This window comes from Perissodus microlepis, chromosome 5 (genome assembly GCF_051167445.1).
Source record: "Perissodus microlepis isolate ML-2025 ecotype Zambia chromosome 5, ASM5116744v1, whole genome shotgun sequence".
Taxonomy (NCBI): Eukaryota; Metazoa; Chordata; class Actinopteri; order Cichliformes; family Cichlidae; genus Perissodus; species Perissodus microlepis.
This window is the reverse complement of record NC_140465.1, coordinates 25,893,272-25,906,097: the sequence shown is the minus strand read 5'-3', so window position 1 is coordinate 25,906,097 and position 12,826 is coordinate 25,893,272. Positions and strand designations below refer to the sequence as shown.

The window sequence follows — 12,826 nt, the reverse complement described above, 5'->3', positions numbered from 1 at the left end:
CGAATCTATAATTTTACTCCAGGGGTCACAATCTGTAGAATTTATTTTTTTTTAATTCAATGCAAATTTTCTAATAACCAAATGTCAATGCGTAGAGAAATTTCAACTCAGCTCTCTTCATTCATTCATTCTTTCATTCATTCATTCATCTTTTTCCATTCTCTGTGAGCTTATAGACCACTTCGCATTGAATTATTATTATTATTATTATACATTTTTAATCTCTGGCTCCTTTATTTTCGCCCTGGAGAGGAGCTGGACTCTGCTCCAATCTGGAGTTGCCCCTCAGTCAGAGGTGGCTGGCTAACCCTAACCCTGCACGTTGGGGGTTTCCCCAGCGGATGAGAGCGTTACCTCCCTGCATCAGGGAATGGGTTCCTCTGCACCAACACGTTCTCACTCCCAACTCGTCAAACGTGTGACGCATGGTCAGGCTCCCTCTGCTTCACTTATAGACGCGCAGGGTACCCCCCTCGCCTCGAGAATTGACGTGCAGGGTCCTCTCATTGAATACTATAGAGCTCCCTTAACGTTGCTTATTGACGACAAGAGATTGCCGTGGAAGAGCCTGTTGTCCATATATTTATATATTTCCGAAATCACATTGTAGTGACGTATACTGAACACAATAAATTATATAATGTAAACAACTACCTGAAAAACAGGTAAACGATACTTTTGTATGTTTATTGCATTTATGGAGGGAGTGATGTATGCTGGGTAATGGCACAGCTAGCGACTGGGTGACTTTATTCACCCGCTTCGGCTGTTATCAGTCCATACAATGGGCGTTATTAGCACAAATCAGTCCCATAGATATGGGCCATCTCCTGCTAGATTGTTCAGAAGGTTGTTCTCATCCATCCAGATGGAGGATCACTAACAGGAGCGTGGGAAGACTCCAGAATCCACTCTGGCTGGAATCCGGTGGATACAGCAGTGTTTACAGGTGAGACCATTTAAACGGACAGCATTTATAGAATGACTATTAAAAGTCAGCGAGTGTCAGTAATGTTAATGTGGTTATGTTAGTAATACACCGAGTGCTAATATAACAGCTTTAACATGCATTTGTAGATATTATTACGTGTCTTTATGGTGCTAGCTTAAAGTTACGGTGTAAACGTTAGCTTATATTGGAGTAAAGCTGTTACTGTTTAAACGATGTTAGCACAGAAATGTTAGCTTCTGTCATGACTGATGAAGTTACTAGTTAATAAAGTTTTCAGTAAAGTGTTTAATCGCAGCCACAGACTGACAGCAAATATCTCGATTAGCTTCAGTGCATCTGTAATAAATATGTGCAAGTTTCAGTGCTTCGTTTAAACTGTATGATACTTATACTGACCCAGGGTCAGTGTAAAATACAATCCTAGCTGTGTGAACAAAGCCTGGCTCCTTTAATCCTGCATGACAAACCTCAGGATGCAGGTTATTATTACTCTTTCCTGCTGGCACACCTGTCACACCTGAGAGTCAGCTAGAAACTTACAGTGACGTGGACATCATGCAAAGACTGCCAGACTCTGTAATACTGCAAATGATCAGTGACTCATGTTAACACTAAACTTTAAACGGTATCTCTGTGTCTCTCTGTGTGTGCTGAACATTTAAGATTGAGTCAGGCTGCATCAGCTGAAGCTTTTATTTGTATATATCAGTATTTTTTTAATTCAGGTGTGGGGAAAATACGTAAGACTGCAGTGAAGCGATGTACCAGATTAATCCCTGGCCAAAGGTATCGTACTTAAATCAGACTACTGATCCAGCCACATCAGCCTTTTGTGAGGTCTGTTTAAAGTAGACTAAAAATGAACTGCAGCTTCCTGAGAGGTTGTCTGTGAGCACAGAAACATGTTCATACATACAGCTGCAGCAAACTTACATTAATTTTTAATAGATTTGTTACTCTGATGTCTGTCTCTGTGTTAGTCCTCTGACAGACTGGTGACCTGTCCAGGTGTGCTCTACCTATGACTACTGGGACAGGCTCTAGCCTCTGTAAAAGACTTTTTCTGTTATTCTCATTTAAAGTATTTAAGTGCTTATGCATATGCTTAGTTGTGACACTGTTATAGACTGTTCAGTGAAAGTTTCTAAAACTAGATGAACTTACTTCAGCGTCAGCAGTTTGAGAAAACAACTCCCTTTACAGGTGCTGATAAGGCCAAGGGCACAAAACAGCATAACCATTGATCCGTTAGGTTTCATAGCGAGACACGTGAAGTGTGGTAGGATCAGTTTGTAACTTCCTCCCTCTTCCTTGGAATGCATAAAGGAGTAGGAGCACAACTTCTGTGGCAGCGCTGACATGACTGAACTGTGATGTTTGATGTGTGTTGGCGCAGTAATAAATAGCTTGATCACAGCTCTTTCTGTGTTGCAGACTTTATTTAAAAAATTCCACAACACCCTCCACCCTCCCACTGTGAACCTGAATTGAATATTCAGAAGACATTTGTTTAAATAGTTCTACAAATCTGAGCTGTTGGTGTGTCCTTGGATTGTGTGGTAATAATATTAGAGCCTGCAATCTTTCTTACTGAATCTCTACTATGAGTCATGTTACCTGAGATTAATTCTATGTTTACCTGTCAGCCTGGACAAATGTGCTGTGTGAAGGAAATTAAATTAAATCAGATCTGAACTGCGTACATTTAAGGAACCTGTTCATATTTAATTGAAATATGAACCAGTGATTTTTTGATTGCTGATTCCAAGAGAGTCTTTGTGGAAATCCTGTTTGGCTTTTTGTTATTTTAATTCTCTTCTCTGTTTTCCAGAACAGTTCTCCACAGTCACTGTCCACATGGGTCAGTGGGACCAAGAAGCACTCTGCTAATGTGTGGACTCTGACCAGCAACATCCAGCAAGACCCAGACAGCGTTTTCTATCTCCCAGCTGGAGTTTTTTGTTTGTCTGTGACTGGAGAGTCAGATTTTTGTTGAGCTTCACACTTGCAGAGGTAAGTCAGTTTGCAGAGATCCCTCCCACCCTGGCTTTTATGTCCTAGATTTCTTATCTGAAACAGTAATATTTCAGTGACTGCTACTTATACCACAGGTTAATACACGCTACTGATCCCTGATGGGAGAATCATCCATTTTGGCAACAAAGAAGCCTGGTGGATGTTTGTTTACAGTCTGATGATGGGACCTCATGCTCTGCATCTTCAAAGTTTGCCGCCTCATTATTATTCATACCCAGTAATGTGAAGTATGCTTATATCTACTATAACTGAACCAACCTGGTGCTCTTCATTTATGGAGGCTGTTGAGTCTGAATGTTGGATGTTGTGTATCTCGTGTTCTCTGGGCTTTGTTGTCCTCAGTCTTTTTGCAGGATCAGAAAACAAAACCAGGAGGTGCGTAAATGTTTCTTCTCCATGATGTTTCTTCAAATGTTTCTTCTGGATGATGATAAGACTGTGACACGGGATGCCACCTTTGGTCTTGTGATGAAGCAAAGCTCAGGAAGAAGTGGGATTAAATGGTACCCACATGTGTGCTGCTGAGAAGGATGTACAGGGGCACCTGCAGCCAAATCCAAGCTTCAGGTTAGTTGTAGTTGCAGAACGCTATAGGACTGAGACAGCTGAGGCATCAAATGTTTGATTAAACGGATGAAAAAGAGAAGTTTTTTCCCTATAATTATCACTTCTTAAAATCTGTAGCAACTTCAAGTCTGTCAGCGTGCTGAGCATGCTCAGAATGTGATAATATATTTTTGTTCAATATTTAATTTCTTTCAGTTGCAATTGTTAAATGAAAAAAAAATAAAAATATATTCTTATAATTTAGCAAACTAATTTATCAAAAAAAAAAAAAAATACATATATCTGTATTAGTTTTAATAAATTAATTTGACACCTGTATTGAAAATACCATATTATATTCATACAGAATCAGTATGGTATCATTGTTTGTCTGTTCACTGATTGCTGAAACTAAGAGCTAGTTTGATCTGTTTAGATCTAAAGTATCCAAAGTTGAGCTCTAATGTTTCTTCACCCCTGTGTGTGTGATATCTGATTTCCTACATGCTGGCAGAGCAGCAGTTTGTGCTCACAGATGGTGATGGTGTGGAGAGACGGTGGTGTTTCCTCAGAAGAACCAGCAGAGTCACAAAGGACACCAGTCCATCTCACCACCTTGACTTGCTGACTGATGTTCGTCTGCACTGCACAGAGGAAATCAACTGACCGAGGTTTGTCCAGTGACGTGTTATGAAATGTATATTTGTTTTATGCTTACAGTTATGTTTTTCTTGACAGAGGCTCTGCAGAGGTTAGACAAAGCAGAGAAAATATGTGCTTTACATTTTACTGTGATTTATTGAGATATTTGTTGCCTGATGTTCAGCAGGAATGGAGAAATAGAATCAAAGGGAGATGTTTTTGCTGTTTTTGTAATGATGTAAGTAAATCTTCAATATTATTTATTTGCTTGGTTATATTAGGAGTGTTTCTGAGTGAGGGGGAGAGGAGTCATCATCCAGTTTAAGTGACGTAGATCAGTGGATACACTTGTCTCCCCTTTAAAGGAGACAATCCAAGTCATCCTTAAATGTTAGTGCTTTCAAATACACAAACATTTTTAAAGGACAAAAATGAGCATCCAACTTTGACTGTAATACAAAATAAATCTTTGCATGTGTGTTTTCAAACTCTCAGATGGGCAGGATGTCAGTCTTGGACTGTCTAACCTGCCAGAGCCGCACTGAATGACCACCGCACATGAGCATGTTCCTGCAACATTCAGCATCTGATCCTTCATCTGTGTGCTTCTGCTTTTGGTAAGTAGAGTTACCCAACTGCAGTAACTCTAAACACATGCCATCCATTTCTAACGGCCTGGTTACTTCCTGTCAGTTACTTTAGAAACCATGTGGTCACCTGACCTAACACTGTTTCTTCTTCTTCCCCTTAATGTTCAAATGTCACATGTCAAACAGCTGGAGAGGAAACTACACCAGTGTACTGGGATGTTTCAGCAACACGTGCCAGATGCTGTTCCTTCATGGTGACATCACCAGAGACAGCCCCACCCACCTCAGGACCTCGCCATTGATCATGATGATTATAATGATGACAGCGAGCGGAACTAAGACTGTAAAAATCCACGACCAGAATTTTTCTTTCTAATTATTAATGAATACTGAGAGCCTCTTTCTGTGTTTTGTCTGTTTTGGGGTTGTTTTTTTTACCTCATTTGTTACTAACAAAGTTCACCAAACTCACACAGTTTACATTCTGTATGTTTCCATCTTTACCAGCCACAGTCTAACTGCATTTAAGAAAATAATCCTTAGAAATCGTCGTTTTTCTCTTTTGTAATTGATGATAATTCAGTGAATATACTGCGCTGCTTCCTTTTATTGCGTCTCACATTGCTTTAAGTTTTTCAGTGTCCAGTTATTTTTTACTGCTGTTTGAATTCTCTGTATGTTTGACCCTGTAGACTGTTTGATGGACTGCTTGTCTTCCTGTTTGTTACCGCCGCCTGTTTTTGACTAAAGATTTGGATTTCTGACTTCAACACAGCCTCTGCGTGTCCTCCCTTTGTGTCCTCTTCCTCTGTGAATGTGTTGCATGTGTCACAGATTCATTTTATTAACAGTTTTCCCACAGTGAGTTGCATCAGCATTCATTCACAGCACATTTCAGAAGGATTCAGATTAATACAGTGATCTTACAGTCAGAATTATCCTGACAGAGTGCCACTGTAAATTATCTTTCATCAGGTAAATTTTAAAGTTCAGTATTTCAAAGCAGGAGTTAGGAAGAATCATACTGGCATTAGGACTAATAATATGTACTTACAAAGTCAAAGTTTTTTAATTATGCTAGAATATTGGAAGACAATCAACTTTTAGTGTTTTCCGCATATTAATTATTCTGAAATAGAGACGGTGACCCTAAATGTACAGAAGCACACTAAACAACTGACAATCTAACAGACATCATTGGCCTGAGCTGTCATGCACAGTGAGTCTGATCCTTTGCTGTGAGAGTCTGACAAGCATGTTTCTGGTCAGTTTGGAAGAAATAATATCACAATGTTGATCTTTTTTTCCAATATTCCTTCTCTTTTACAACATAAACTGTGATCAAAGCTACTTATGTACACAGCATGTAATAATACTGACAGTCCAGGGCATTGTGGTCTGTTGAGCTAGGGTTAGGGTTAGGGTTAGGAATTCAGACATATGTAATCAATATTAAACGTCTCTGACGTGGGCCACTGTCTGCAGTGTTGGGAAATCCATACCAGGCTGGAATGAGTCAAGGTAGGTGAGCATCCACGAGAAGACACAGCAGATGCATCCTACTAATACTGACAGGACCAGGAGACTCCAGAAACCGAGCATCTTCTCTTCAGTGCCATCCTCTCCTGTCACCCTCTCTGCCCGCAGCTCTTTGAGTATGGGGTAGATAAGGGCGCAGAGAAACCCTTATTACTAATTTGTATTATAATTCAATTTTCATGAAATATTCATATTCAGTATTGGTCCTTTTATATTATAACCACGTATCCACCCAGGCTCATGGTGGGGCAGGGCTCTGTCCTGGGATGCTTGAGTACAAGGTAATGTACACCCTGACCAGGTATCCAGTCTGTCAGAATTGTTTTCAATATTTGGTTCAAAAACATGAGTGACAACAAAAATCCAACTAGGATTCTTGCATATGATGAATGAAGTCTGTCTTTGACTGTATTGTCCAGCTGATCCATCAAACCCCCAGCAGGTGAACCTTATTCATGACATAACACGGCAACAATGTAAAAAATTAAACAGCAACAGTCTAAATATAAAGTGCATTCTAAACTCCTCTTCAATAAATTATATGCAAAGAGTCATTCAGGACTGTAAAACGTGAACTACAGAACCCAGAGTCTTCATCATTAAATCTCTGGTTGCTTCATTTTTCTATCTATCCTATATCAGATACTTTAAAGGTTAGGTTAGGTAAAGTTGCATTTTCATGGTGAGGCAAAGTGCTTTATGTGTGTGTGTGTGCGTGTCATGAACGGCTATAAAAGGCCTATAATTAAAGAACAAAGCGGGGTTTGAGTTCGAGTTGCGGCAGACTGTCACTACTTGTAAATGGAACGCAGCCTTCCTACGGCGGACAGCTAATAACAGGAATCGGACGCGGTCCACCCAAGTCCACAGCAACCACCATAGCAACCGCCTAGCATGACCTTAAAAGCATATTCTGTCTTCATAACTATCAAAAACATGAAATGATTTGCAAAGTGTTTAAGTGTTACAGCTGCAGAGAGCTATGGCGGTATCTTTGGAAGCTGTTTACATAGCTAATAATATACAATGTAACCATGGAGACAGTCAGTCACGTGAGCTAGCGGTGCATGTTTACTACAGTGAATAAGGTGATTGCGTGCACAGCGTCCACACGCTGCAGGGGGTAAAGACATTATTTCAATATTGTTTTATATTGATATATATTTGCCTTCTGTTGACCATCACCTCAGGTTCACCATTACAGTTTCAGCAGACAGATGCACACTGTCTAAATATCAACACATTCAAAAACTCATGTCTCAGAAATAAGCACAGCTGTTCATGTTTGTCATTAGAGTTTTATTTGTAAGAAAATTATGAACTTCATATTGTGTATCAAATAAAAGAACATTTCACAACTCTGAGTCAACAGAAACAGGTAACAGAAATGTCTCTAATGTAGACATGTACAGTGTAGTGTAAGCATTAAAAGATCATAAAGGAAAAACTAACATTTATGTGAAACTAATTGTAATAAAAAATGAACAGGTGCTTTATAGATTTAAAAGAAAGAATCTGAAAACAACACTTTTTTGGTCTAAGTGATCAAAGTAGAAAACAGAACTGATGTTCAAAAACAAACCGTAGCTGCACTAATATTACACATCTCCATTGTTGTGGTGAACAGACATGTTGCTTTTAAAACCACATGCAGTGTGTGACCGTGACTGTTCACTGAGACCATGAACGCCACTTCGCTGAAGCCTTCGCCTTCTTCTTCTAAAATGGAAGCAGAAGGAGCACGAGCTGCTTTGATCTACTGAAAGGAAAAAGCAGAACATCTGAGCTGAAACCAGTCAGCTGAAATCATTAAGACAGGAACAATCATTCAATGCAGTGTCTCAGGTGGCTTAGCCTGTTACAACTGTTGATACAAGCTAAATACGGTTAACACACAGTGTCAGGGAGCTCCAGTGTGGGAACTAGTGGCTTTAGGTTTGTAGTCATTTAACTTTCATCCATTCATTCATTTAATTCAGGAGGAAGAAATGTCAGGTTGATGCAGGCTAGTTACATGCATTTGGTCCCATGCTGTCTTTAACTAAATGACTTGGTTCATTTTATGGCTGGGCTGTATGTGGGGTTATATCATGTTATTTGGGCAGGAGTACCTGTCCCCTGTTAGACTTAGAAAGTTTCTCCATAAGTAGAGTTTCTAACTCTTCTAGCACATCTGTGGCTGACAGCTTTTTGGTGGCTCTTTTTACCCCACACTGGTTGTGAGTGTGTAAATAGCCCCACTAGTTCTTTTGGGTTGCAGTTAACTTGGGAGGAAGAGGTAGGTCTGCCATGACTAGATGAATAACAATTATCTGGGATACATAAATTTCATAATGCATGCATATATCTCTATAAACCTGGCCTGAGGGCTGCCATTTTTTACATTCAGTTATTTCTTTGTTGAATCTAAATAATGAATGTGTTACAGTTAAACTGACACTGATCAGTGTAAATGGCTCATTGGGACACAGAAACCTTTAAATTAAACCCTATCACCTGATATCGAGTGTCAAACAATATCAAAGCTGTAAAAGCTGTTTACAGTCAGAATTTATAAAACTATGATTGTAAATAAATTCAAACAAGTGAGCTTTTCTCTTTGTGCTGAATATCAACACTCGTGCTGATATACCTGCAAACTTGACAACAAAGGTTTTTCAGACTACATGTAGCTGTCCTCTATGTCAGCTCACACATTTACATTTATGTCACACTTATTTCTGCTTTCCCATTTTATAATTATTACTTACATTTTGATTAGATACCTTGAGTTTGTAAATGATCAGATTACATAATTGGAATACAATGTATCCAATTCAGGGTTGCGGGAGGATGAAGCCTATCCCAGCTGACACAGGACAAAGACAGGCTGCTAGTTTATTGCAGGGCTAACACAATATGTGTAACAGAAAATCCACTTAAATGTTTGATATTTCTTATAATAATCATAATTATGACTATTATTTAAAGGTTTCTTTATAAATACATTTTGATTTTTTATAACACCTAAAATATAAACCTGAGCTGTTTCAGATTCTGACCTCTGACCTCAGTGACCTGGCTGTGTCCTCACTGCAGCTCCCTCTTGGAAGTACGTCTGCTTCTTGTCTACCCCCAGTGTTGACCGCCTGCCCTTGATATCACGTACTGTACCTGAGGAACAAAGAAGGACAAACACTTGCCTTCATTTAAGAAGTACATTCATACAGAGGTAATCTATGGAAATGTAACCCAGTGTTAATTTGGTTATCTGATATTGTGTGATATTCAGTATATATGTATATATCTATATTGGGTGTTCAGTTATAAAATGTTCTTCAATGAGTTTGAGTTTTTTTTTTTTATTGCTATTGGTTTGCGGCTGCTTTACGACAGTCGACTGTGGTAGTACATCCTAGCGGGAGGGGCTATGAGCTCACGTGGCTTGTAGCTGTGCCAGAGAGCAAGCTTGGGTGAGCTAGCGGGGAATATCTCCTTCTGCAGTAGCCTTAAAAAAAGACTATTGTTCGTTCTCCTGCCAGACGCCTCGCTGCTGTGCTGCCTTACTGCTGTGCTGCCTTACTGCTGTGCTGCCTTACTACTGTGCTGTCTCACTGGTGCCATTAAAGGACAAGCGGCTGCCATCCATTCATCCATCCGGACCTTGATTATTTGGACCGAAGTACTCACACACACGCCCGCACTCAGTGCCATACACTCTCTTTATTTTGCTGGCCAGCTAACACCATTGTTTTTTTTTTGTTTTGTTTTTTTGCATTCACAAAGACTATCCAAAGACATTTTGGTTATTGTCAAATAGACACTCTCTGATTACGGACTGAGGAGGTTGTGGTGTTACAACCCCAGGACTGAGAAAAAAAGACTCTTTACATAATATATTCACTTGTCTCCTGGTTAGGAGAAGTGACTATTGATGGAAATATTCTTTTCTTCTTGTCTTTGTTTACATTGTATCCCAGAGAAGTTTTAAGTTGTTCAGGTTGAAACATTTGCACTTAGTCGGTTAAGTTTCCTTTGATGTATCAGTGTCAAGCTGATGTTCAAGAGGGTATGTTAAGGACAGATGTGCTCCAGTCCATCAATCCTTTAAAGTGCTGGACACCGATGGTAAATTGCCATCAGACCCTAAATAAATTGTCCTCTGCTGTTATCCATATTGCTTCACTCATTCTTTGGTGAGTAGACGTATTGGTTACAACTAAAAGTAGTAGGAAAAATTGGCGCCCGAACAGGGACTGGAGCGCATCACTAACTTTATCCTGAAGCACATGCACAGACATCCGTGAATTCATCTACTGCTTTGCAGAGAGAGACAATGGAGTTTTGTGACAGGTATGGTTTTGATCCAGAGTACACTGTTTTGTTAAAAGGGGCTAAAGCCAAGATTAAACTACAAGAGGTGCAAAGAGCATTCGCTTTGCTGGATCACGTTGTCAAAATTCAACAAATAGATAGTCTCCCTGACACTATTTTGTGTCAGTTCACTGAGTCCATTACCCCAATGCTCTTAGATGGAGAACATTCAGCAGATGGGGAGTGTTGGGAGGTTATTCAGATAGATGAGTACTGTCCTCAGGGACCTGACAGTTTTCACCTGGCGCATGATGTGGTCCCCCTTGCTCGAGCAATTGATGATGTGACTGCAAGTTTCAGAGAACAAGTAAACGAACTGGCATTAGCATATAATGTGAGCCCCATGACTTTAAATCAGGCTGCAGTGAGCCACATGTGTGGGAAAAATGATACATATAAGGGGTTAGCTACCTCAACTCCTGCCTTGGGAGTTAAAACTCAGTCCACACCCGGTCCCAGGTCAACTGCCGCCTGTGATGATGGCCATGCGCCCAAGGCTAAACAGGCACTTGATGTGGACTCCCTGCTTGTTGATCCTGTGCCAGCGGAGATTCAGAGAGTTATCGTGGAGCACATTGTAAAACATGACTCGCCCATGCACACTCCCTCTGCTTTTGAGCTCCGCTCATTTTCAGGAAATTCTCCAAAACCCCCTAATGAGGTAGAGTACAGGGTATGGCGACTTAGAGCTAAACAGGTACTAAATGACTCTACCCTTTCCGAAGGGCAGCAGCGCCGTGTTTTCCTCGATAGCTTGGCTAGCCCTGCTTTGAATGTGGCCCTTTCTATTGGGTCTCAAGCACCACCAAAAGACTACCTCGATGAGCTCGACAAGGCTTATGGCAATGTCACTGGAGGTGAAGAGCTGTATATCCAGTACCTAGAGACTCATCAGAATAGTGGAGAAAAGGCATCTGATTACTTGCGCTGACTCCAGACGTTGCTGCAGGAGGTAGTTGACGGTAACGGCATACCTAGAAGTGATTTTGATGTTCAGCTACTAAAGCAGTTCCTCAGAGGTTGCTGGGATGACTCTCTAATTGCCACTCTGCATCTAAAAGAAATAGTGGGATCTGCACATCATGTTATTCCCACTTTCTCAGAGCTGCTTTTTAAAATCAGAACGCATGAGAAAGAGAGTCAATTAAAAGAAATGCGCAGGAGACGTTACATGAGCGGCACCTCAACTAAAGTGCAGGCTCGAACACTCGTAGCCACAGAAGACTGCAGGCCTTCTGGCACACCTCCCACAGCTCTGGATGCTTGTACCAGAGAGCAACTGGAGGAGAGAATCAGGCAGCTAGAAGCAGAGCTAATGAACAGCTCATCTGCAGCAAATTCTCAATCTCCCAAAAGTGATAAAACTAGGCAGAAGCTATCGCACAGAACCAAAATCCACAATCCAGCTCCACCAACTCCTGCTAGGCTACCTGGTGATCATAAAAGGGTTGGGAAATTTTGCTATAATTGTGGGGAGGATTCACATATGCTGCCACAATGTTCAAACCCAACCAATGCCATATTAGTGCAAAATAAATTGTGTGAAAGGCACAGTGCTGGGCAAAGCCAGTGTTCAATGGCTCAACGACAGAATAGTCCACAGTCCAACTTGCCTTTAAACCAGTAGGAGCTCCTGCTGTGGAACGAGCAGGAGCTGATGGTCAGAGCAGTTCCAAGCCTTCAAGCCAGTGCATGTACGAAGCCCCAGCTCCAACGGTGCCTCCCCAGTTTCCCCAGGGTCTAATTGGGGAGCCTTGTGATGGTTTAGCATGGTTAGATCAAGTTCCATGTCGGTGTTTAATTGACACCGGGTCCCAAGTGTCAATAATATCGGAGTCATTCTATTCTCGCTATCTTTCTCATAGAGAACTGTTCTCTATAAAAGAGGTACTAGACATCGAAGGTGCGGCTGGACAAAAGGTACCATATGTGGGGTACATTGAGGCTAAAGTTCAGTTCCCTGAAAGTGCTTGTGGCACAGACAAGTGTTTCAACATCCTAGCATTAGTTAGTCCAGATCAATCATACAATGATAAGTTTTCTCTTCTTGTGGGCACAAATGTGTTAGGTCCCATGATACAGGACTGTCAAAAAAAGGATGGAGCAAAGTTCCTGCAGACTCTACCCATTGACACCAACTGGGTCATGGCATATACCGAATGTTTCA

The 12,826-nt window shown here is 40.8% G+C and overlaps 1 long non-coding RNA gene across 2 annotated transcripts; it reads left to right on the top strand.

Annotated features, from left to right (window-relative positions):
• The first annotated feature begins 690 nt into the window (after window positions 1-690).
• On the top strand, window positions 691-4,612 carry LOC146387446 (uncharacterized). 2 transcript variants are annotated; one of them, XR_014800280.1, is made up of 4 exons: window positions 691-949; window positions 2,784-2,965; window positions 3,064-3,556; window positions 4,055-4,612. It is a non-coding gene; the product is annotated as an uncharacterized LOC146387446 (long non-coding RNA). The 2 variants fall into 2 exon arrangements; XR_014800279.1 differs by having other exon boundaries at window positions 4,050-4,612.
• Window positions 4,613-12,826: the final 8,214 nt, after the last annotated feature.